Source organism: Oryctolagus cuniculus, chromosome 7 (assembly GCF_051225735.1).
Source record: "Oryctolagus cuniculus isolate XC-2025 breed Fujian yellow rabbit chromosome 7, ASM5122573v1, whole genome shotgun sequence".
Lineage (NCBI taxonomy): Eukaryota > Metazoa > Chordata > Mammalia > Lagomorpha > Leporidae > Oryctolagus > Oryctolagus cuniculus.
This window is the reverse complement of record NC_142873.1, coordinates 1,712,006-1,737,666: the sequence shown is the minus strand read 5'-3', so window position 1 is coordinate 1,737,666 and position 25,661 is coordinate 1,712,006. Positions and strand designations below refer to the sequence as shown.

At 42.5% G+C, this 25,661-nt stretch overlaps 1 protein-coding gene and 1 long non-coding RNA gene across 4 annotated transcripts in view; both read left to right on the top strand.

Annotated features, from left to right (window-relative positions):
- Window positions 1–25,661, top strand: part of LOC138850456 (uncharacterized) — a 157,369-nt gene that overhangs the window by 8,867 nt on the left and 122,841 nt on the right. The gene's annotated exons all lie outside the window — the stretch shown is intronic.
- Window positions 6,562–11,571, top strand: LOC149125254 (uncharacterized). Its single transcript, XR_016236845.1, has 2 exons — window positions 6,562–6,704; window positions 9,991–11,571. It is a non-coding gene; the product is annotated as an uncharacterized LOC149125254 (long non-coding RNA).

Genomic DNA, 25,661 nt, shown 5'->3' with positions numbered 1-25,661 from the left:
GCACCCTGCGAATGTGCCTGGGATAGCAGAAGATGGCCCAAGTGCTGTGACCCCTGCCACACATGTGGGAGAACCACATGGATTTTCCTGGCTCCCGGCTTCAATCTGTCCCAGCTCTGGCTGTTGTAGATGGATGGGGAGTGAACCAGATAGACAATCTCTTTCTCATTGGCTTTATTTTTCTGTAACTCTGTCTTTCAAATAAATAAAACTAGGATTTAGTCCCCTATGTTAAATCAGTAAAGTTTTTTTATGAAATATAAATATTAATGATAAATATTTGCTAGAGGTTTTTAATATTTTATTTTAAAGTCTGCTAACTTTCTAAAAAAGATTTATTTATCTGAAAGGCAGAGATACAAAGTGAGAAAGAGAAAAAGAAAGAGCTCTTCCATCCAATGACTCACTACCCAAATGGCCTCAATGGGTGGGGGTTGGGTCAGGCAGGAGCCAGTAAGCAGGAGCTAGGAGCACCTGCTGAGTCTCCCACACAGGTGCAGGGACTCAAGTACTTAGGCCACCTTCCTCTGCTTTTCCCAGGTGCATTAGCAGAGAGCTGGATCAGAAGTAGAGCAGCTGGGACTCAACTGAGCCAGAGTCCACATGAGATGCTGGCACTGAGGAGGAGGCTTAACCTTCTATACCACAGTGCCTAAAATTTTGAGAGAGAGAGAGAGAGGGAGAGGCAGAGTGAAAGGTCTTCCATCCATGGGTTCACTCCCCAAATGGCTGCAATGGCTGGAGCTGAGCCAATCCAAGAGGAGCCAGGGGCTTCTTGTGGGTCCCCCATTCTCAAGCACATCTTGCACTGCTTTCCTAGGATTAGCCTACTATGCTCCAGTGCCTGGCCCCTCTAATAACATTTTCAACCATCTTCTCAACTGCAGCTTCTTACAGTTTCCATTTGGTTGACTCCTTTCCAACAACTAGCCATCTCTTATAAGCTATTTTCTCCTCCTTTATTGTTTAGTTATGGCCTGTCATGAGAAATGCTTGTCTTTACAGCTGATATTGTGGCACAGCGGGTTAAGACACTGCCTGTGATGGCAGCAACCCATATGGGCACTGGTTTGATTCCTCGTGGCCCACTTCTGATTCATCTCCTAGCTAATGCACCTGGGAAAGCAGGAGAGGATGGCCCAAGTCCTTGGGACCCTGCACCCATGTGGGAAACCTGGATGAGTCTCCTGGCAGTGGCTTCTACCTGGCTCAGTTCTAGTTGTAGTGGCCATTTGGCTAATGAGCTAGCCAATGGAAGATCTCTCTCTCTCTCTCTGTAACTCTGCCTTGGAAATAAATTAATCTTGAAAGAGTAATATTTATCTTAGGAGACTAGGGATAATAAGAGTACTTGATCTTTACACCTAATTTTTTAAAAAGCTTTATTTATTTGAAAGTCAGAGTTACACAGAGAGAGAAGAGGCAGAGAGAGAGAGAGACAGGTCTTCCATCTGCTGGTTAACTCCCCAGATGGCTGCAACAGCCAGAGCTGTGCTGATGTGAAGCCAGGAGCCAGGAGCTTCTTCCAGGTCTCCCAAGTGCATGCAGTGTCACAGGTGGTGGCTTTTACACTCCACGCCACAACACTGGCCCCTACACCTGACTTTTCTAGATGTATTTAAATTGGTCTATGGGATTTTTTTTCTGCCTTTGTTTTCTAAGGTGTATTATTTTCTTTAATTTTGATGTATTTATTTGAAATGCAGAGTTACAGAGAGACAGAGAGAGAGAGAGGTCTTCCATCTGATAATTCACTCCCCAGATGACCACAATGGCTAAAGCTGCACTGAGCTACAGCCAGGAGCTTCTTTTGGGTCTCCCACAGGGATACAGGGGCCTAAGGACTTGGGCCATCTTCTGCTGCTTTCCCAGGCCATAGCAGAGAGCTGGTTCAGAAGTGGAGCAGCCAGGACGTGAACTGATACCCATATGGGATCACAGCATTGCAGGCGGTGGCTTTACATGCTAAGCCACAGTACTGGCAACAGGTGTAATCTTTTCTAAGCTTTTTCTTTCTTTTATAATGTTGAATGCTCACAGCCTCCAGTGTCTAAGGTTGGGTACCTTTCCATTGGGTTTAACTTCTAAGTAATCTGGAGGAGCTTCCCATTAGAAGAAACAGCACAAAAGAATTTTCTTTACCTTTTGGTTATTACAGAAGGGAAAGAAATTTTGTGTTTTGTCAAGATTATCTCATGTATTCTCTGACTTTGGGTTTAGAAAACTGAGTTTTAAGAGTTGAGATTTTTAATATATTTTAAATGTCTATGTCTATTAATTAAATATTCAATATACTTAATATATTTATACGTAATTTGACTTAATATTATGTAAGTGATTATTATAATGATCAGGGATCCTACGTGGTATCCCATCCACTGGTTCACTCCCCAAATGACTGCAATGGCCAGATCTGAGCTGATCAGGAGCCAGGGGCCTCTTCTGGGTCTCCCACATGGGTTCAGGGGCCCAAGGACTTGGGCCATCTTCTACTGCTTTCCCAGGCCACAGAAGAGAGCTGGGTCAGTAAAGGAGCATCTCATATGGGATGCTGGTGCCACAGGCTGTGTCTTTACCCTGCTGTGCCACAGCACCAGCCCAGAATAGCAGACTTTGACCCAGCTAAGAAAGGAGCTTCAGCCCCATCAAAACATCTTCACCTGGTTGATGCCTTGGATATCCCCAGATGAGCACTTATTAGCGCAAAGCCTGAACAGCTGCCAAATTGTCAACTAAATAGAATCCCTTTGATTTCTAACCTCCATCTGAAGCTACCCATTTTTTTAAAAAAGATTTATTTATTTTATTCGAAAGGAAGAGATAGAGAGAGAGAGAGGAAGAGATGGAGATTTTCCATCAGCTAGTTCATTCCCCACATGGCTGCAATCACCTGAGCTGGGCCAGACCAAATCCAGGAGTCAGAAGCATCTCCCAGGTCTCCCAAAGGGGTGGCAGGGGCCCAAGCAAATGGGTGAACCTTCCACTGATTTCCCAGCTGCATTCACAGTGAGTTGGATCAGAAGCAGAGCAGCTGGTGCCCATATGTGACAGTGGTACTGCTGGCTATGCATTTACCCCATATACCACAGTGTTTGCCCCTCGAATATGTTCTTAGAAACAGCTCTTGCTGGCTTGTTGGGTGGAAAGAGCACATTTTAGATGAAGAGATCTCTTTCTCCCCAAGATGCCGGCTTCTTGAAATAAATGCTTTCCTCTCTGGTGAATCCAGTTGTCAAGAAGCAAGGGCCTCGTTATTGTTTAGTAGCACTTATTTTCTGCTGACTTTACATAAAAATATAAACACCCACAGAATGCTTACCCAAGTGAATGAATGGGCATTTGTCAGTTCAGGTGTCTTCCTGATTTCTTCACCCGCTGTCCTTAGAAGTGACCAGGTCTAATTCTTTGTGGTTCTTTTGTAGTTTACGATCTGCTTCTTCCAAAGAAGAATTTTGCTTGTGTTTGTCTCTTGGCTTCTCAACTTTTCAGAATGCTGATACTGACTATTGATATTTTACACTAAAAAGATGTCTTCCTTTTTTGCCTTGAGTGTTTTTTCCCCAGATGTTTCTTTTTTTTCTTTTTTTTTTTTATTTTTTGACAGGCACAGTGGATAGTGAGAGAGAGAGACAGAGAGAAAAGTCTTCTTTTGCCATTGGTTCACCCTCCAATGGCCGCCGCGGCTGGCGCACTGCAGCCGGCGCACCACACTGATCCGAAGGCAGGAGCAGGTGCTTCTTCTGGTCTCCCATGTGGGTGCAGGGCCAAAGGACTTGGGCCATCCTCCACTGCACTCCCGGGCCACAGCAGAGAGCTGGCCTGGAAGTGGGGCAACTGAGACAGAATCTGGTGCCCCGACTGGGACTAAAACCTGGTGTGCCAGCACCACAAGGTGGAGGATTAGCCTATTGAGCCATGGCACTGGCCTCCCCAGATGTTTCTATTCTAGGTTGTCGTTCAGGCAGTTCACATCAATGGTTCCAGGAGTTATGGAATGTTGCTTTCTTCTAGATTATTATTCGATGTCTGTGACTGTTACTTTTTTTAATTCCCCACCAGTGCTAATGCATGGCAAATATTTAAATAACTGAGAAAAATATTGTTAGGCTGCAGGTTGTGGATAAATTCATATTTAATATGAAGTATTCATAGAGTGGAGGGATTAACTAAATTTTCATTGATGTGTATTTTGTGACTTGTCAACACTGGGATGACCTTATTTCCTTATTCCATCTAGTGGTAACTGGCATCTCTGATTATTCATTACTAAATACCAGTTTCCAGTGACTTGGTATTTCCACTTTTATATTTATTTGTACTGATTACCACTGATGTATCTGTAATGCCCATTCAGTTGTATGGATTTTACATTGCACAGATTGATGCTAAGGAAACAGTGTACTATCCTTTTGGAAAACTGCCTTCAGTTTCATTGTGTAACACTTAAAATTTTTCTGACCTAAATCCTAATCAGAACTGAAGCTATCTTTGTGTTTATCCTACTCTTAATGTACTTATACATTTTCACTTGAAAAAAATGGAATAATTTAACACATTAGTGGTGATAAATATGTGTGTAGAAGTGAAATAAACCTCACCACCATATGCATTCTATCATGTAGTTGTTTTTGATGATGGTGGAGTCACCATGTTGTAATGCAGATCTTTCACATTTCATATGCAAGTGAAATTTATTCTTAAATATTTATTTATTTGAATGGGAGAGTAACAGAGAAAGAGATCTTCCATCTTCTGGTTCACTCTCCAAATGGCTGCAATGGGTTGGATTGGGCTGGGCTGGGCCTAAGCCAGGATCCTAACTCTTCATTTAGAGGATACCTGAGCTACATTTGGGTTTCCCACATGGGTGGCAGGAGCCAGGTACTAGGACAATCATCACTGCTTTCTTAGACATTAGAAGGGAGCTCAATTGAAAATCGAGCAGCTGATATTTGATACTCTGCTGGATGCCAGCATCATAAGTAGGAAGTTAATCTTGATACAGCACTATAATGTTGGCATCCAATTTTTTCTTTAATTAACCCAGAATCAGATCATCTTTTTGTTTCTTGATATATATAAACATATATATATATATGTTTTCTTACATATCACACATAGGTTGGTCTTGGTTTTATTTTGGCTGTTTCAATCTCTTTTAATTGGTATATTTAGATGATCCACATTGAACACGATAATTTATATAGTAGAATTCATTAAAATAGGATATTTTAAGCCGGTGCCTGGCTCACTAGGCTAATCCTCCGCCTTGCGGCACCAGCACACTGGGTTCTAGTCCTGGTCAGGGCACCAGATTCTGTCCCGGTCATCCCTCTTCCAGGCCAGCTCTCTGCTGTGGCCAGGGCGTGCAGTGGAGGATGGATGGCCCAAGTCCTTGGGCCCTGCACCCCATGGGAGACCAGGATAAATACATGGCTCCTGCCATCGGATCAGCACGGTGCACCGGCCACAGCGTGCTGGCCACAGTGGCCATTGGAGGGTGAACCAATGGCAAAAAGGAAGATCTTTCTCTCTCTCTCTCTCACTGTCCACTCTGCCTGTCAAAAAAAAAAAAGGATATTTTAATTGTTCTCTTTTGCTGTCATTTTTCTTAAATGTCTTATTTATTTTCATTTATTTGAAAGGCAGAGACAGAAAGACCTTCTCATCTGCTGGCTCACTGCCCAGGGGCCTGCAGCAGCTGTGGCTAGGACAGGCTAAATCCAGCATCCAAAAACTGCATTTGCAGCTACCATGTTTCTGGGGGGGGACTCAAGTACTTGAATCATCATCTCAGGATGAACATTAGCAGGAAGATGGATCAGGTAGGACAAGCAGGCTCCAGCAAGGCACTCCAGTATGCAATGACGTTATCACAAGTGGCATTTCTTACCCTCAAACCTCCATGCAATGTCCACAGTAAGCAAATCTATTTTAATGGAGCACATTTGCAGTTGCTTGTGTTGCAAAGTTTAGAAATAGGGAAAAGAGCAGAAGGCAGCCAATTTTTTTTTTTTACATTTTTAAGCTTTTATTTAGTGAAAGAAATGCATAGGAGAGTGAGAACCCTATCTACAGGAGAGAAGCAAATCTGAATTCATGCTGAGTACTAGGAACCAGCCACATGGAGGAACATCTAGGCCAGGAAGCATGGGGTGGGTGGCCCAAAGGCCATGAGCCCTGGAGGTGCAGGGCTGCAGCAAGCCCCATACTGGCAAAAGGCCAAGGAAAGGGGAGAGAAGGACACCATGTTCCACACTTTTAATCCATTTCCAAAAGGGAGAGGTTAATTAACCTGATTGGCCGGTGGGTACACAGGTGTGGCCAGGTAGGGGTATGAGGTCATGCAGGGGAATGGTGAAAGTGTGGTCTTTTAGCTCACACACCTAATCAATTTTATTCTATATGCCTGCCTACAACATTCTCCCCTCAGAGACACCATTCTCTTAATCCTAAAGGACGTTGAGGAGCATAGAGTCAACATCTCTTCTGTAGCTGCATCCTGCTTATAAGGGGCATAGTATATTTCTTTAATTTATCCTTTTATTTCTTTTAGGCAGAGACACAGATACAGTGCTTTTATGTGCTGATTCCTCCAAAGCTCACAACTGAGTCTGGGCTAAATCAAAACCAGGAGCTGTGGGGCAGGGATTGTGCTGCATCAGTTTAAGCTGCTGATTGGGAGGCTCACATCAAATACCAGGGTGTGTGTCTTGTCTACTATGATTTTTTTTTAAATTATTGTTTTCCAATTAATGTGAAATGTAGTTTGTCATATTTGATATCTAGAGCTATGGTGAAGTGCATTGACAAATATCAAATGATTTGTAGATGTCACAAACTCTGGTTTATTTATTTTTGAGTAGGGTTATTTAATTTACCACATTTATTTTAAAAGTTGTATTTTGAGACCCATTTCAGAAACCACAGTTGATTTGGAACACACACTGTTTTGGAAGACTTTTCCTTGTTTATGGTTACACTTTTTCCCTAATAATCTCTATGGATTGTGTATCCAAATGTGGGCATTATACAAGTTTTTCACACTTAGTATCAGCTACTTATATGCTACAAAATTTAGTGTGAATCTATTTTCCATTACTTAACATGTGAATAATTCATGCTTTTACTGCTTGCTGGTTTGTAAAATACAAATAAATCACAGTACAGTGCTCAAATAGATGTATAAGATTAAAACAGTTTTGCAGCCTGTGTTGAGGCATAGCAGGTGAAGCCACTGCCTGTGACCCTGGCATCCTATATGGCACCAGTTAATGTCCTGGCTGCCCAAATTTTGATCCATTCCCCTGCTAATATTCTGAGAAAAAACAGGAAGATGGTCCAAGATTCTGGGCTCTTGCACTCAAAATGGAGAAAAATTGTGCAGGTATAAAATTCAACCATTTCATTTGTAATTCTTTTTTTTTTTTTTTTTTTTATTTTTTGACAGGCAGAGTGGACAGTGAGAGAGAGAGAGACAGAGAGAAAGGTCTTCCTTTGCCGTTGGTTCACCCTCCAATGGCCGCCGCGGCCAGCGCGATGTGGCCGGCGCACCGCGCTGATCCGATGGCAGGAGCCAGGAGCCAGGTGCTTTTCCTGGTCTCCCATGGGGTGCAGGGCCCAAGCACCTGGGCCATCCTCCACTGCACTCCCGGGCCACAGCAGAGGGCTGGCCTGGAAGAGGGGCAACCGGGACAGAATCCGGCGCCCCGACCGGGACTAGAACCCGGTGTGCCGGCGCCGCTAGGCGGAGGATTAGCCTAGTGAGCCGCGGCGCCGGCCATTTGTAATTCTTAGTAAGCATTTTGGGGTGGCCTCTGCTAGGCCATCCATATGCTGCTGGCACCTGGAATCACAAATCACCTGTTTTAGCTGTCTACTGCTTTAATTGAGGCTGCTGCCTTCAAGATTGCTTAACTCACACCAATATATGTTTTAAAATTTTTTTATTTATTTGTTCATTTGAAAGGCAGATTCATAGAGAGACAGGGAGAGACAGATCTATCTTTCTATCTAATACCTTCTGCTGGTTCACTCTTCAAGTGGCTTCAGTGGCTAGGACTGGACCAGGCCAAAGCCAGAAAACAGGAACTCTATCCAGGTTTCCCAGGTGGATAGAAATGGTCCAAGTAGTTGGACTGTCTTCAGGTATTTTCCCAGATGCATTAGTAGGGAACTGGATTGGAAGTGGAGCAACTCTGGCTTTAACCAGTGGTGGTAGAGACCCATTGTTCCATATCACATACCGATAATTTTTTACAGATTTGTTTATTTGAAAGGCAAAGAAAAAGTCCTCCATCTGCTGGATCACTCTACAAAAGCCCACAATAGCGAGCGTTATATCTATGAAAGCCAGGAGGTAGGAACTCTATGTGGGTTTCCCATTCAGATGGCAGGAAACCAAGTTTTTGAGCCATGATCTGTTGCCTCAAGAGAACACTTTTGAGCTGGTGCTGTGCTGTAATAGGAAAGTCATGACCTGCAGTGCCAGCATCCCATGGGCACTGGTTCCAGTCCTGGCTGCCTACTTCCAATCCAGCTCTCTGCTATGGCCTGAGAAAGCAGTAGAAGATAGCTCAAGTCCTTGGGCCCCTGCACCCTCATGGGAGACCTGGAAGAAGCTCCTGGCTCCTGATTTTGGATCTGTTTAGCTCTGGCCATTATGGCCATTTGGGGAGTGAACCAGCAGGTGGAAGGCCTCTCGTTCTCTGCCTCTGCCTCTCTGTAGCTCTGCCTTTCAAACAAACAAATAAATATTTTTTAAAACAAACAAACAAACAAACAAAAAACACTTGCAGGAAGCTGAGTTGGAGGTGTGGAATAGTGAGGACACAAACCAGGCACTCTGTGATGTGGTATGTCCAGAGAAGTAGGTAAAACCTACTGCATCATAATGCCTACCCTTCCAATGCCTGACTTGCACAGCCTTGACCTAGGCCCCAGGTGTCCATCAGGTAAGTCTCAGGATTCTCCACATGAATACTGTACAAGAAGGCACACTCCCAACTGTAAAATACTTTACAAACTATGTTGTTATCATATTTGTGGTCATCTCATGGGCTAGAACAAGTGAACAGGAAAATGTCAGGGGTCTGTGTGGTGGAGAATTATGTTAAGATTTGGGTACAGGGAGGAGTGTCACATGGAAGTTACAGAAAGCTGTGCTAGTAGATTCTGTCAATTTTTCCTATACATATAGTTGTGGCCAAAAACTAATTTTCAAGCTGGATACTTTTAAGGAATTTGAGATACATAAAAAAAGCAAGAGATGTTTTAAGGACTGCCTGAGTAATTTTCTGTGTATATCGATTCTAGTGAAATCATAATTTTTCTGGTGTACTGCTACTTATTTGAGCAATTGTGATGAGCATTATACATTATTTCTATACGATTTATTTATTTGAAAGGCTGAGTTACAGAGACAGGAAGAGAGAGAGGCCTTCCAGCTGCTGGTTCACTCCCACATGTCCTCAATGGCTGGACTGGGCTGATCTGAAGCCAGTAGCCTGGAGCTTCTTAGAGGTCTGCCATGTGAGTGCACGGGGCCCAAGGACTTAGGTGTTCATCCACTGCTTTCCCAGTCCATAGCAGAGAGCTAGACCAGAAGTAGAGTAGCTGGGACTCAAATTGGTGCCCACATGGATGCCCACACTGTAGGAGATGGCTTTACCCACCATTCCACAGTGAGAGCCCTGACAATGATTTTTTTTTACAGAATTGGTAATAAATTAATATTTTGGTTATCTAACAATAGTTTATGTTTAATCAAAGTGATTGGTAGACTTGTGTGTGCTCTTTTGGCATCTTTTCTGTTTTTCCCATGTGTAAAGATTATATTCCCCCACAGGGAGGCTACTTCATTTTTGTCACTGAGCCAATATGCCCATTTTTCTATATACATTTCCTTCATGCTCTTGATTAGCACAGTAGAATCTAGGAAGAATCTAGACTTTTTGTCTGACCCCTCCTTCTAAGCAATTTCTCTTGCAGGTAAGATTCTAGAGACATCTACATGTGGCCAAGACCGACAAAAATAAATATATTGCTGGTAGGTTATTTACTCCTCAGCTTCTTTCACATTGTATGTTAAGAGTTTTATGAGATTTTTTAAATAAATTGGGAAAGCATAAAGAAATATAATTCAGAATCTGGATTCATATAAGATAAAGTAAGAATGGTTTCAAGATTTAAAGCCATCTGAGCTGAATTCACATTGGTCTCAATTTTTTTTTTAATTGCCATAGCCACAAGACTTTTTACATGGTTTAAATTCAAACTTTGGCAAGAATTTGCTACATCAGAAAAAATTAAAAAGATAATATTTTGAATTATTAAAGTAGAGTGTCTTTAAAAGCTTTTTCAGGCTGAACTTGCTTCATGGATTAGATCAGAAAATGTGTAGAGGATAGAATCTATTGCAGGTCCTTAAATAACTCTCCGTAGTTTTATCACAGTGAGTCTACAAATGCAGGATTACTTCACTCCACAAAGTTATGTTTCAGGCAAATTATTCCATTTATCAATGGCATAAACTATAGTCAGAGCCCAAGACAATTCTCTAGTCTTTGACTTGAATCTTTTGCCATCTTTTTTTTTTCTTTGACAGGCAGAGTGGGCAGTGAGAGAGAGACAGAGAGAAAGGTCTTCCTTTACCATTGGTTCACCCTCCAATGGCCACTGCGGCTGGCATGCTACAGCCGGCACACCGTGCTGATCTGAAGGCAGGAGCAGGTGCTTCTCCTGGTCTCCCATGCAGGTGCAGGGCCCAAGGACTTGGGCCATCCTCCACTGCACTCCCAGGCCACAGCAGAGAGCTGGACTGGAAGAGGAGCAACTGGGACAGAATCTGGTGCTCTGACCAGGACTAGAACCCGGTGTGCCAGTGCTGCAGGCAGAGGATTAGCCTAGTGAGCCATGGTGCCGGCCAATCTTTTGCCATCTTAAAGTATTTATATACTTGAGAGAGAATGAGAAGTAGATGGAAATATATAGAGACTTTTTTAAAAAAAAGATTTTATTTATTTATTTGGTGGGCATAGTTACAGGGAGAGGAGAGACATACAAATTTTTTATCCACTGGTTCAGTCTCCAAATGGTGAAAATAGTTGGAGATGGGCTGATCCAAAGCTAAGAGCCAGGAGCTTCCTCTGGGTCTCTCAGGTGGGTTTAGGGGCCCAAGGACTTGGGCTATCTTCCACTGCTTTCCCAGGACAAAATCAGAGAGCTGGATCCAAAGAAGAGCATCTGGGGCCCTTGCTGTGGCATAGTTGGTTAAGCCTCTGCCTGTGGTGTTGGCATCCCATATAGGCACTGATTTGAGTCCCAGTTGGTCCACTTCCAATCCAGCCCTTTGCTATGGCTTGGGAAAGTAGTTGAGGATGGCCCAACTCCTTGGGCCCCTGCACCCAAGTGGGAGACCTGGAGGATGCTCCTGGCTTCTGGCTTTGTATCTGCCCAGCTCCAGCTATTGCAGCCATTTTGGGAGTGAACCAACAGATGGAAGACCTTTCTCTCTGTCTCTGGCTCTCTCTCTGCAACTCTACTTTCAAATAAATATTTAAAAAAGAAGAAGAGCATCTGGAACACAAATTGGTGCCCATATGGGATGCTGGCACCATGGGTGGAGGCTTAGCCTACTCTGTGTTATGGAATGAGAGAGAAAGGGAGAGAGAGAGAGACAGAGACAGACACCTTCAATCCATTGATTCACACCCACAACAACCAGGACTGAGACAGGATCATAACAGAGAGCCAGGAATATAGTCCTAGTCTCTCACTTAAGTTGCAGAAGCTTAATTTCTTGAGTTGTCAACATTCATTTCTAGTGTCTAAATTTACAAAAATTGTGACATTGCAGTATATTGGGTTAAACAGCTGCCTGGGATTCGAGTATCCCTATGGGTTCTGGTTTGTTTCTTGGTTGCTCCACTTCCAATCCAGCTCCCTGCTTAGGGCACCTGTGAAAGCAGCAGAAGGTGGTCCAAGTGCTTGGGCACCTGCCACCCATGTGTGAGACCCAGATGAAGCTTCTGGCTCCTGGTTTCAGTCTGGCCCAGCTCTGGCTGTTACAGCCACTTGGGGAGTAGAGCAACAGATGGAAGATCTTCCACTGCCTTCTGCTCTCTCTCCAAAACTATGTCTTTTAAAACAAAAAAGTAAACAAAAATAAATAAGATGAAAAACACATCATTCATTCTGTGCTTTTAAATATTGCTACCAAGTAGCCTTGATGAAATCATCAAAATGAAATTTTTTCTGGAATATTCCTTTCATATCTTTTTTTCCTTAGAAACCTTTTACTTAAGGAAGACAAACTTCATGCATTTCATAATTACAACTTTAAGAACATAGTGAGTCTTCCCACCATAGCCACCCTCCCACCTACACTCTTCTTCCTCTCCTATTCTCATTCCTATTTTTTACTAAGATCTATTTTCAATTAACTTTATACACATATGAGTAACTCTATACTAAGTAAAGAGTTCAACAGATAATGTGAAAAAATTGTTCCTCAATAGTCAAGACAAGGGCTGTTCAAAGTCATTGCTTCTGAAAGTGTCAATTTCATTTCTATAGGTTACCTTTAGGTGTGCTATTAGTTATCACAGATCAGGGAGAATATATGGTTTTTGTCCTTTTTAGACTGGCTTATTCACTAAGTACGATGTTTTGAGGTATCTTCATACTGTCTTCCACGGTGTCTTTACCAGTTTACATTCCCACAAACTGTGGATCAGGGTTAAGTTTTCCACACATCTTTGCCAGCATTTGTTTGCCATTCTAATGGGGGTGAGGTAAAACTACCTTGTGGTTTTGATTTACATTTCTCTGTTGAATGGTGATCCTGAGCATTTTCTCATGTATCTGCTGGCTATTTGGATTTCTTTTTAAAAATACCTATTTAACTCCTTTGCCCATTTCTGCACTGGGTTTTTCGTTCTGCTGTTGTGGAATTTCTTGAGCCTTTATATATTCTGGTTATTAATTCTTTATCAGTTGCATAGTTTGCAAATCATTTCTCCCAGTTTGTCAGTTGGCTCTTCATTTTGCTAACTTTTTTTTTTTTTTTTGCAGTACAGAAGCTTCTCAATTTGATGTGATCCCATTTGTCAATTTTGGCTTCGATTGCTTGTGCCTCTGCAGTCTTTTCCAAGTAGTCTTTTTCTATGCCAATGTCTTGCAGGGTTACCCCAACTTTCTCTAATAATTTGGTATCAGGTTGTTATTTGAATCTTTAGTCCATTTTAATCCATTTTGAGTGTATTTTTGTAAGGTGTAAAGTAGGAGTATTGCTTCATACTTCTGCATGAGGAAATCCAGTTTTCCCAGCACTATGTGTTTAAGAGACTATCCTTCTCCAGGATTGATTTCTGCATTTATATTCTGTTCCATTGGTCTATCCATCTGTTTTTGTACAAGTACTAGGCTCTTCTGATTACTGCACTATAGTATATCTTGAAACCTGGGAGTGGTGCTGTGATACAGTGGGTGATTCTCCACCTGCATTGCTGGAATCCCATGTGGGCACCAGTTGAAGTCCTGGCTGCTCCTCTTCCAATGCAGCTCTCTGCTATAGCCTGGGAGTGCAGTAGAGGATGGCCCAAGTGCTTGAGCTCCTTCCTGTGTTCACATAGGAGACTTAGAAGAACCTCCAGGCTCCTGACTTTGGATTGGCCCAGCTCAGGCCATTGTGAACAATTGGGTAGTGAAGCAGTGGATGGAAGACCTCTCTCCCTCCCTCTCACTATCTGCAACTCTACCTCTCAAATAAGCCTCCAGCTTTGTTTTTGTTGTATAAGATTGCTTTAGCTATTCAGGGACTCTTGTGTTTCCATATGAATTTCAGCATCCTTTTCTATATCTGAGAAGAATGTCCTTGGTATATTGAATCAGTATATTGAATCTTGGTGTATTGAATCTTTAAATTGTTTTCAGTAGTTTGGAGTTTGATATTGATTCTAACTCCATGAACATGAACAATTTTTCATTTTTTGTCTCATTTCTTTCTTTAATATTTTGTATTTCTCATCACAGAGATCTTTGACATTGCTTAAATTTACTCCAAGGTAGTTGATTGTTCTTGTATCTATTGTGAATGGGGTTGATGTTAGAAGTTCTATGTCAGCTGTGGTATTGTCTGTGTATACAGAGGCTATTGATGTCTGAGTGTTATCTTATATCCTGACCTAATCCAATCTGATATATAAAAGATTATTTATTTATTTATTTGAGAGGTAGAGTTATAGACAGTGAGAGGGAGAGACAGAGAAAGATCTTCCTTCCATTGGTTCACTTCCCAAATGGCCACAATGGCTGAAGCTGTGCCGATCTGAAGCCAGGAACCAGGAGCTTTTTCCCAGCCTCCCATGTGGGTTCAGGAGCCCAAGCATTTTGGCCATCTTCTACTGCTTTCCCAGGCCATAGCAGAGAGCTGGATTGGAAGAGGAGCACCTGGGACTCGAACCGGCATCCATATGGGATGCCAGCACCGCAGGCATGGAGGATTAACCTACTGTGCCATGGCGCTGGCCCCTCCAATCTGATTTTGAAAGAGAGTCCCTAGAGATGGGAGAAGAAACAGACTAGATCCCAAAGTTTATGTTGGAAATTTGATGATCTTGAAACAAGAGAATGTCCTCAGAAGAAATCAAAACTTCAGGCAGCATAGTGTCAAACTATGAGAAACTAAATTTCTGTTATTTTATTCATCTAGTGTTTAGTACAATGTTATGGAATTTTCTCACTCAAAATTATAAATCATATACCTCATGTACTTGTCAAGTTTTTGTACATTTGATGTGATATTTGGATTCCATTTTAGCTTTTTTCTGTATTTTTTAAGATTTATTTATTTCTGTGTCTTGATCCAAAACTTTATTATTTATTTATTTTACTTATTTGAAAGACAGTTACAGACAGAAGAGAGGCAGAGAGAGGTCTTCCATCCGATGGTTCACTCCCCAGATGGCTGCAATGGCTAGAGCTGTACCATTCCGAAGCTGGGAGCCAGGAGCTTCTTCTGGGTATCCCACGTGGCTGCAGGGGCCCAAGGACTCGGGCCATCCTCTACTGCTTTCCCAGGCCATAGCAGAGAGCTGGATCAGAAGAGGAGAATTCAGGATTAGAAACTGCACCCATATGGGATGCTGGCACTTCAGGCCAAGGCATTAACCTGCTGTGCCACACGCCAGTCCCTTTTCTCTGTATTTGTGTTAAGCACTATTTATTAAAAATTCCAGAGATATAACCCATGGACTTGCAGTGCCATCTATTTATGAGTGCCATCTACTACAGCTAATGGCCTTTTAATGGCTTTCTCAGGTAACCAATGACTCAGTTAATTCAAGTCTTCCACATTTAAGCTGTGCATCAGCTGTCATTTTGACCTCAGGCTGATAGAATGGTGTCTACTGATGGTCATTGTGGCTGGATGATAAAGAACAGTGATTTTCTGTGATTTTCTCAAATGTGACAAAATTTTCTTCCACTGTATCTGGAAAGAGTCATGTGGCCTTGTCTGCATTTTTAAGTATGGGAATGGGGGTGTAAAATCCTCTCACCGGAAACAACACTGAAGATGAGTGGTCCCTGGTCATCACATGCTGGAATGTCTCTTCTCCCACAGGTATCTTTTTTTTATAAAATTTATTTGACAGAGTTATATACAGTGAGAGGGAGAGTCACAGAGAAAGGTCTTCCTTCTGTTGGTTCACCTCCCAAAATGCTGGCATGGCCGCAGTACGCTGATCTGAAGCCACGGGCCAGGTGCTTCTTCCTGGTCTCCCATGCAGGTGCAGGTGCCCAAGCACTTGCGCCATCCTCCACTGCCTTCCCAGGCCACAGCAGAGAGCTGGACTGGAAGAGGAGCAACCAGGAGTAGAACCCGGTGCCCATATGGGATGCCAGCACTGCAGGCAGAGGATTAACCAAGTGAGCCGCAACGCAGGCCATCCCACAGGTATCAACTTTTTCTCAACCAGAGACCACAATATCCCATGTTTCCATCATTTTACCTAAAATCCAGAATCTAGAATAATGCCAGGCACCCGTGTTATCTCCAGATGTAGCCTCCCTTGATACATAGACCTGTTAACAGAGGAAACAAGTTATGTGCCTTCTGTGTACCCCATGTAGAGGGTGAAAGCATGAGTAAGATAACCAGAGTAACTCTTCAGGTTTTCAGATTCCTTTATGATCTGAAAAAAGCAGGAAGTCACAAAGGGGGGGGGGTCATCATAGCAATTTGTCTATCATGGAGGCAGAAATAGGGAGTGACCTAAGTGCACATGGCACACACTCTACTGAGGCCTTGATTATGCATCCTCACTGCACATGTCCCTGCCCTCTGCAGTATCCTTCCTCTGCAATCCACATTGTAGCTTTTGGCAAAGACTCTCGGGGCTAGATTGTTTAGGTGTTGTATTTCCTACCACCCATGGCCTCTATGGGTTAAACCCTCAGTACTTTTTCTCAGTTGGATTGCTTCTGACAATAAAAAGTGGACTTAGATATGTTTTCATAGTTTTAGATGGAGTCAACCTTTTTTTTTTTTTGACAGGCAGACTGGACAGTGAGAGGGAAAGACAGGGAGAAAGGTCTCCCTTTTTCTGTTGATTCACCCTCCAATAGCCACTGCGGCCAGTGTGCTGTGGCTGGTGCATCACACTGATCTGAAGCCAGGAACCAGGAGCCAGGTGCTTCTCTTGGTCTCCCATGCGGGTGCAGGGCCCAAGGACTTGGGCCATCCTCCACTGCACTCCCAGACCACAGCAGAGAGCTGGACTGGAAGAGGAGCAACCGGGACAGAATCCAGCGCTCTGACCGGGACTAGAGCCCCGTGTGCCGGCGCCACAGGCGGAGGATTAGCCTAGTGAGCCATGGCGCCAGCCTGGAGTCAACTTTTTGAGATGACGTTTTAATCTTTCATTTTATGATTTTTTAAACATGTTTTATATATGCTTCATTCTCCTTTCCTTTGGCAAATTTTGAGCATTTGAAAACATTTGAGGTCTATTTAACTGTTCACCTATTTAACAGTGTTGTCATGGCCATAACCTTCAGGTATCAGTTACTTTGGAGATGACAGATTGCTATCATTTCCCAAGGGATTGCTTGTACTTTTTAGAAGAACTGGAGGAGGCAACGTTAAACAATAATATATAAAATAAGAATACTCTCTGACTCCCACTATTGTCCAGCAGTGGTCATGTTTCATCTTTTTTTTTTTTAATGCTTTATTTATTAATGTGAAAGGAAGAGTTACAGAGGAGAGAGAGAGAGGTTCTGTCTGCTGATTCGTTACACAAATGGCTGCATTGACTGCTGCTATGACAGTCTGAAGCCAGGATCCTGGAGCTTCTTCCATATCCTACGTGGGTGGAAGAGACCACACCCTTGGGTTATCTTCTGCTTTCTGATACCTTAGCAGTGAGCTGGGTGGGAAGTGGTACAGAGAGGTTTTGTATTGGTACCTATATGGGATTCCAATGTTGCCAGCAGGGAATTAACCTGCTACACCACAATGTTGGCTCCAGTATTCTTTTTTTATTGAACCAACCAAATAGGTGTTCTCAGGAGATTCTTTGAGTCTTGCAGGTATAAATTGTGTGCAAATAATCTTTTTTTCAAGACTTAAAAGTTAAGCTATAGCCTGTAGTGCCAGCATCCCATATGGGTACAAGTCTCACTTCTTTGCATCATATTCTTGTTGATTTTTTTCCCAATTTCAACTTCCTGTGCCAGTGTCCACACAGTCTTTCATGTACACATCATGGAATTGAACTCCACTTTCAACCCTCTGCGTAACCAATTAGTACCGAATTGTGTTCATGCTTCCTGTCTTTTTCTTCAGTATTCTGACTACTCTATGTCTAATGGTTGGTCATCATGCCTTCTCCAATTCTTCCTCTCTATTTCTTCATTCTCCTTCCAGACGTTGACTCTCAAATTCAAATCTTCTGGGGGCCGGTGATGTTGCACCAGCATCCAATATGGGTACCCATTTGTGTCCCGACTGCTCATCTTCTGATCCAGCTCTCTGCTTGTGGCCTGGGAACATAGTGTAAGATGGCCCAAGTGCTTGGACTCTGGCACCCATGTGGGAGACTTTGAAGGAGATCCTGGCTCCTGGCTTCTGAGTGACTCAACTCTGGCCATTGAGGCCATTTGGGGAGTGAACCAGCAGATGGAAGAAATATTTTCTATCCCTCCCTCTCTGTGTCTGTAGTTGTACCTCTCAAATAAATCAATAAAATCTTGTCCCTTTGATCTGTTATTTTTAAATATTTATTTTTATTTATTTGAAAGATAGAGTTACAGATAGAGGTAGAGCTAGAGAGAGAGAAGTCTTCCTTCCACTGGTTCACTCCCCAAATGTCTGCAACAGCCAGAGGTGAGCTGAACCAAAGCCAGGAGTCAAGAGTTTCTTTTGGGTCTTCCACATGGGTACAGGGGCCCGTGTACTTGGGCCATCTTCCACTGTTTTCCTAGGCCACAGCAGAAGCTGGGTTGGCAATAAAGCAGCCAGGACTCGAACTGTTGCCTGTATGGGATGATGTCGCTGCAGGCTGGGGCTTTAACCCACTGTACCACAGTGCCAGCTCCAATAAAATCTTTAAAAAAATGCAAATCTTCTAAGATAACTTTCCAAGTTTATGTGCCCTGTTTGAGGACATACGCAATATCTTTCATGTAAACAATAGCAATTACATTGATTTTTGGAAGAAATGTGAAAAAGCTTATAAGTATACTTTTGTTTATAAATAATTTTCAAAAACAGTGATTCATTCAGTTAACACTTCTTTGAACATGTTTACTGTTTTTTTCTCCTCACAGTCCAGGACCACTCACCTAGATATGGTGCATTTGTAGTTCCCATCACTTGGTCTAGTTTTTTCTCTGCCTTTTGCCAGTGTGTTTTGCAATTTTATATTCATGAGGACACATTGATGAAGAGATATGTCTTTTCTGTGAAGTGTAACCTGATGATCCAAAAAAGTTTTATTTACTACTTATTTATATATTTGAAAGAGAGTTACAGAGAGAAAGAGATAGATCTCCCATCTGCTGGTTGTCCCAAAATTGCTACAATGGTTGGGGTTGGGCCAATACCTGCCCAGAACTTCTTCCAAGTTTCCCAGGTGGATGGCAGAAGTCTAAGTACTTCAGCCATCTTCCACTGGTTTTCCACATTTATTCACAGGGAGTGGATAAGAAATGGAGTAGGTGTGGCTCATATTGGTGCTCATGTGGGATGCTGTGGGTTCAGATGGTAGCTTAATCTGCTGTGGCACTATACCATCCCCTAAAATTTATTGTTTAATAGATTTATTTAGAAAGAGAGAGAGACCTTCCATCATTAGTTCACTCCCCAGATGGTGGCAACAGCTGGAACTGGAACAGATGGGAGCCAGGAACTTCTCTCAGGTCTCCCAGGTGGCTGCAGGGGCCCAAGGACATGGGCCATCTTATGCTTTCCCAGGTGCGTTAGCAGAATGCTGGAAAGGAAGTTAGCAACTGGGTCTTAAACAGGTTCCCTGTGGTTTTACACACTGTGCCACAAGGCCATTCTTCCAAAGTTTTTTAAAACATTGTTAGCCTGATCTACTTTGAATGGACGTCTCACTTGATCTAACACTCTTCAGTTATACATTACACTTATGTCTACAGATTACACTGTGATCTTTTACTGAATAAGGGAAACTCTATCATAGTAAATTTCATAATTGAAAGTTAATATGAAATTGATATGTTTTGATTATCATTTTCCTTTCTGTTGGCCTATAACATACAAAAATTAGCTTCATCTTATATAAGAGGCAAGATAGACATAAAGAGAAGAATGAACTCCCTGTCACCCTTCTTTGTGATCCAGAGCTGATACCATTCGGAGAAATGCACTGTTACAGGTGTGGACTGTGGACTTCACCCTGGAGGAGCAGCAGGACCTGGACACTTTAAAAATTTTAATATTATCTGTACCGCTTGTGTAGCCCCTGCATTTCCAGGCAAAAGAAGGAAATCATTTTGCTGATGGAGCAACTGTGTTCAGCATTAAGCAGCACAATCCTTTGTCTCTGACCCAGGTGAAAATACAAAATCCCCAGGATATTCAAACATGCCGCCTTCTTACAATTGGTATGTAGTAAACCCTGCAGGGTTTTCACCCTGCCAGCCAACAGACAAGAGCATGTGGGTGGTAAATCTGAACTGGCTCTTCCTGGGCTTGGCTTACATGCACAGCAGGGGTTGTATGACTGTCCCAGAGGCATCAGCAGAGTCCAAAGAGGATCCATATGTGAGTATGGTGGTTGAGAGCAAGGTTCAGAGATTGTAGGGTCTTGGTGGGGAGGCATCCGTGCCACATGCTAGCATCACAGCACTGCTTCTTTCCTACATGAAGATGGGGAGAATTACCCCTTCCTGTCTCTACCTTCTCCATTTTACTGTTTATTTCTTCTGCTTTCTTGTTTTGGCTTGAGTTTTCTCTGAAAAAATTTTTTAGCTTCAAATGTTAGAATTATAGCTATGCCAAAGTGCTGGCCCCTCAAGTTTTATCCTGCTATGGAATGCATGAAACATTTCTCTGTATTAATACAAAATAAGTTTTAAAAAAAGTTTTAATCCTATACAGATTATATTGTTCCTTATTCTTTTTTTAGTGTAACCTGATACTATTTGCCTTTATAAATATTCAACTGAAAAATAGTTGTAGATACTTTAGGGTATGATGTGATCATTTGATGAATGTTAATTCTGGGATTTTCAAATGAGAATTATTCACAGTCTCTCTCTCTCTCTCTTTTTTTTTTTTTTTTGACAGGCAGAGTGGACAGTGAGAGAGAGACAGAGAGAAAGGTCTTCTTTTGCTGTTGGTTCACCCTCCAATGGTCGCCGCAGGCAGCAAGCTGCAGCTGGTGCACCATGCTGATCCGAAGGCAGGAGCCAGGTACTTATCCTGGTCTCCCATGGGGTGCAGGGCCCAAGCACCTGGACCATCCTCCACTGCACTCCCGGGCCACAGCAGAGAGCTGGCCTGGAAGAGGGGCAACTGGGACAGAATCCAGAGCCCTGACTGGGACTAGAACCTGCTGTGCCAGTGCCGCAAGATGGAGGATTAGCCTATTGAGCCACGGCACTGGCCCAGAATTATTCACATTCTTCACCTCATATATTATGGTGAGAACATTTAAAAACCTCTACAAGAAATTTGAAATATGAAATGCAACATTATAATTTCATTCACGGTGTCTAGGGGAAACTTTGTGCATATTTACCAATGTGTCCCCTTTATCCCTACTCCACCATTCTTCTCTCTAACATGCATTCCAGATTTTTAGTGAGATAATATTTGTCCTTTTGTGTCCTTCTGGGTTTGTCACTTCACATGATAATCTCTATATTCACATAAATTGTCAAAAGTGACAGAATTTCACTATGGAAGGCTCAGTGGAACCCCATTGTGTTTATGTGGCACATTTCAAGTCTATTCATGTGTAGGCAGATATGTCCACTGTTTTTACATCTAACATTCTGAGTAATGTGTAATACACATGAGAATATAGGCAGCTCTTCATTATACTGGTTCTATGTCTTTCATTTATATACCTTAGTAGAGGATTGTTAAAACTAATGGTATTTCTGTTTAAGTTTATGCTATTTGCCAAGCTGTCTGTTTTAATACACAATTGCATATGGTACAATGAGTCTCTTAGTGGTGAAACATAATTTAGTAGGCTATTTGTAAGCTGAGGAGGGACTAACAATGACCTAATTTCATTCAAAATATCACCTCATGTCAGCTTCAGCAATTCACTCCCCAAATGTCTGAAACAGCTGTGTAGGGCCAGGCCAAAGCCAGGAGACTGGGACTCCATCCACGTCTCTACTTGGGTGGCAGAGATCCAAGAACTTGGGCCATCTTCCACTGCTTTTTTAGGAGCAGTGGCAGGGAGTAGCACCAGAAGTGGAGTAGCCAGGACCTTACCATATGGGATGCTGGGATCACCGAAGCATCACTGCAATTTTACTCTATCTTGCCTCCAGCTGGGGAATGTTTCCCTCACCACAACCTTGATGGTCAACTGGTCAATGCCTGTATTGGGCTACTATAGACCCACAAGGGGATAATTGAGATGTGACAGAGCTTAGCACAAGACATTGCCTTGCATCACACAAAGAAATAGATGTGGTGTAATAAACAGACTGGGTATAGAAAACTACACATCAGCATGATCCAGGCCATAGCTAGATCACTGCTCACGGTATTCAGTTGTCTCCTCTAATATCAAGGAGATAAGGATCCCTGCCCTCATCATTTCTTTTGCTTGTAGCAGTGGAACTTCAGACTAGAGCTATTAGGCAAGAAAGAGAGGAAACTGATAAAAATAAGAACGTAGTGGAATTAGTTGTCTGTTACATGGCATGTGTATCATTAACAGAGACAGCAGGGGGTTGATGCTTCAAGTCGTCCCTTTCCCTCTCATGAGAAACTTAGATTGCTTTGACTTAACTCATCCCCAGCTACTGTGATCATTCGGGGCATGAACCAACATGTGGCTGCTCTCTGTCCATCCATCCCTCCCCTCTTTTGGAATTTCAAATGTCAAAAAACCCTAATGAGTCCATTACAAATGTTAGAACTCAGAAAAATTACAGAAGATAAAATCAAACCAATGCACTTGCAATGAAAATTTCAATGTTATTCTTCAGGGAGGGATGTTTTTAAGATTTATTTGAAAGCAGAGTCACAGAGAGACAAAAAGGGAGAAGTAGAGTTGCCAGCTAGTATTAGGGCACATATATTTGCCATTTTCAGTAATGGAAAGAAGTTTGCAAAGTAGCTTGCAATATATTGGAAAGGATATAGGAAATATGAACATCATGAAAAAACTTGACAGTATAGTTGGACAAGAGAATACACTTGCTGTTCAAGTGCACATGTAATACCCTGCAGAAGAACTTTTGCTAGGTCACAAAAGAGCCTAAATAAACTGAAAAGATACAAATAAAACAATGAATGTTCTATGACCACAGGGATTTATCTTGAGTGTCAATAACAGAAGGACCTTTGAGAAGTGCACATATATATGGAAAATAGCAACATATTCCTAAATAGAGAGCTATAGAAAATAGATAACAAGTGAAAGTAAAAAATACAAGATGATAGGAAATGAAAATGAAACATAAAAATAGGATGCAGTTAAAACAGGTTACGAATATGATCCCTCTCAATTTCTATAGCTTTTTAAGTGCTAAAATGGAAAACTGGGATCACTTCAACTCTGCTATTCTTCATTGTGTAGGGTGGTCTGTAAGCAGTTTGTCAGTGTCTAACAAAAAATGTATTAGTTGCATCAGAAGTCCAGCAGAGGGCAGCAAGAAGCCGCTGAACAATGAGTTTGATCCTGAACTCACCCAAGAGACCTCATATGGTGCGCATTCTTAATCCACCAGGTGGTGTAGGTGCTGTGCCTACAGCAAATACAAGAACATTTTTCCTTCAAGACTGTGCTAAGGAAGCACCACTGCAGCTTCTGGAAGACTTGGGGCCATTTCCACATGGAGGAAATGATCCTGCACATGAGCCTTGTTGCAGTCTAGGATGTTTCTCATTTTTAAAAAATTTTTATTTGAAAAGCAAAGAGAGACAGACACATACACATAAACAAAGAGAGAAAGAGGGAGAGATAGTGATTTTGCATGGGCTGGAACTGGCCAGGCCAAAGTCAGAAGCTGGTCACTCATCTGATCTCCCATATTGGTGGCAGAGAGACAACTATTGAGCTTGCTGCTTCCGTGGTTGTGCATGTGCAGGGAGCTGGAACAGAATCAGTACTGGGACTTGAGACAGACAGCACAGTATGGAATGTGGGTCTTCAACTACCAGGCCAAGTGCTTATTCCCTGGGAGTTTCTCTTAACTAGCAACAGAGAAGCAATCATTTTCTAAGATGTTCCTGGGTGGCATATTTATTTTTTTCATATAAAGTCAATTATCCATCACTGAGTGTTTTAATCAGATGAAGCTACGCTGGGCTATGTTGTTTTTATATGTATCCCGGAGTGTTTGGGAGAAGGAATCCCAACACAGATTCAGAGATTGGCAGATAATGAAAGTGTGATAACAAATTTATCAGGATTTTGCAGTACAGACTTGGGGTCCACTCACTGCTGGTTTAGTCTGAGGCAAGAGGAAAAGATGTGAGCTCCTATACTAATGCCTTCATTAATTCTCTATCACTGACTTTTTAAATCTGGGGAGGGAGTATTGAGTAGTGGCCCCCAAAGCCACACTGTATTTTTTTTCTATTTATTTTATTGGAAATAGGTACAGAAAGAGGTAGGGAGAGTGATAGCTAGAAAGATAGCTGTGTCTTTTATGCACTGGCTCACTCACAAAATGACAATTGCCAGAGTTGAGCTAATCCAAAGTCAAGAGTTTGTCCTGGATCTCCTACATCAGTGTGGAGGCACAAGGACTTGGCCGTCCCCTGCTACTTTCCAAGGTGCATTGCCAGGGAGCTGGATTGGAAGTGGAGCAGCCAGGATCCCATATGGGATGCAGATGCTACAGGCTGGTGCACCACAGCACAAGCCCAAATCAGCAATTTGCAGCTTCAAATTATTTCTAAATATTTTCAAAAGCAGAGGTGTGCAATATAAGCATGGCTGATGCTGTGGTATAGTGGGTAAGCCACAACCTGGAGCACTGGTGTCCCATATAGGAGCTGTTCCACTTTCAATTCTGCTCCCTGTTAATGCACCTGGAAAAGCAACAGAAGATGGCCCAACTGCCATCCATGAGAGACACCTAGAATGAGTTCTTGGCACCTCACTTTGGCCTCTAAGCCCCAACTATTGTGGACATTTAGGGACTGAACCAGCAGATGGGTGATCTCTGCTGTGTCCTTCAGTCTATCTGGAATTCAAAGAAAAAATTAGTTTAAAAATGTAAGGGAATGGGATTTGGCATAATGATTGGAGCACTCCTTGAGAAGCCTATCTTTTATGTCAGCATGCCTGGGTTCAAGTCCCATCTCTGCCCCTATTGAAGGGTATACCTCCAATCTGGTTGGTGGTGTTGCTGTAGAACCCCTAACCTGTATATACTTGCCCAAGACACAGTAAGCCAATCACTGGCTTTGGTATGGTGGAGTAAAGAAGCATTTATATTAAAGACCGGATCAAGGAACTTAACTCCAGGGCTCCCCAGGAAGTTAGAGGCAAAGATTCTTATAGATTGAAATTAGAGGTGACAGATGCATGTTCAGCTTGTGTCCAGGTTCCTGATCGGTTCATGATGCTTTTGACCTTCATCTTCCTAGTTGAAGATGCTATATTCTTTAGGGAAGTGTAATGGTGTTCAAGTGCGCGTCAGTGAATCTGGGAGTTTACATACAATTGGTAGTTATTTGCTGCCCCAGACTGGGATGTTTCCTTACCTAGATGTGGAACTCCCCTAAATAAACCCATCCAGACAATATTGGCCAGCAGGCTTCTATCTGTTGCAGAAAAGTGACTTCTTGTGTGCAGGCCAGCTGTATCACTCCCTCAATTCAGTGAATTATTTTTGGTACAATATGGATAAGGACGCCTTGGTCTAAGGGAGACAGAGGAGATGCTTGGTCCTGCTTTTGTTTTATAGGGGTTTCATTTTAGATG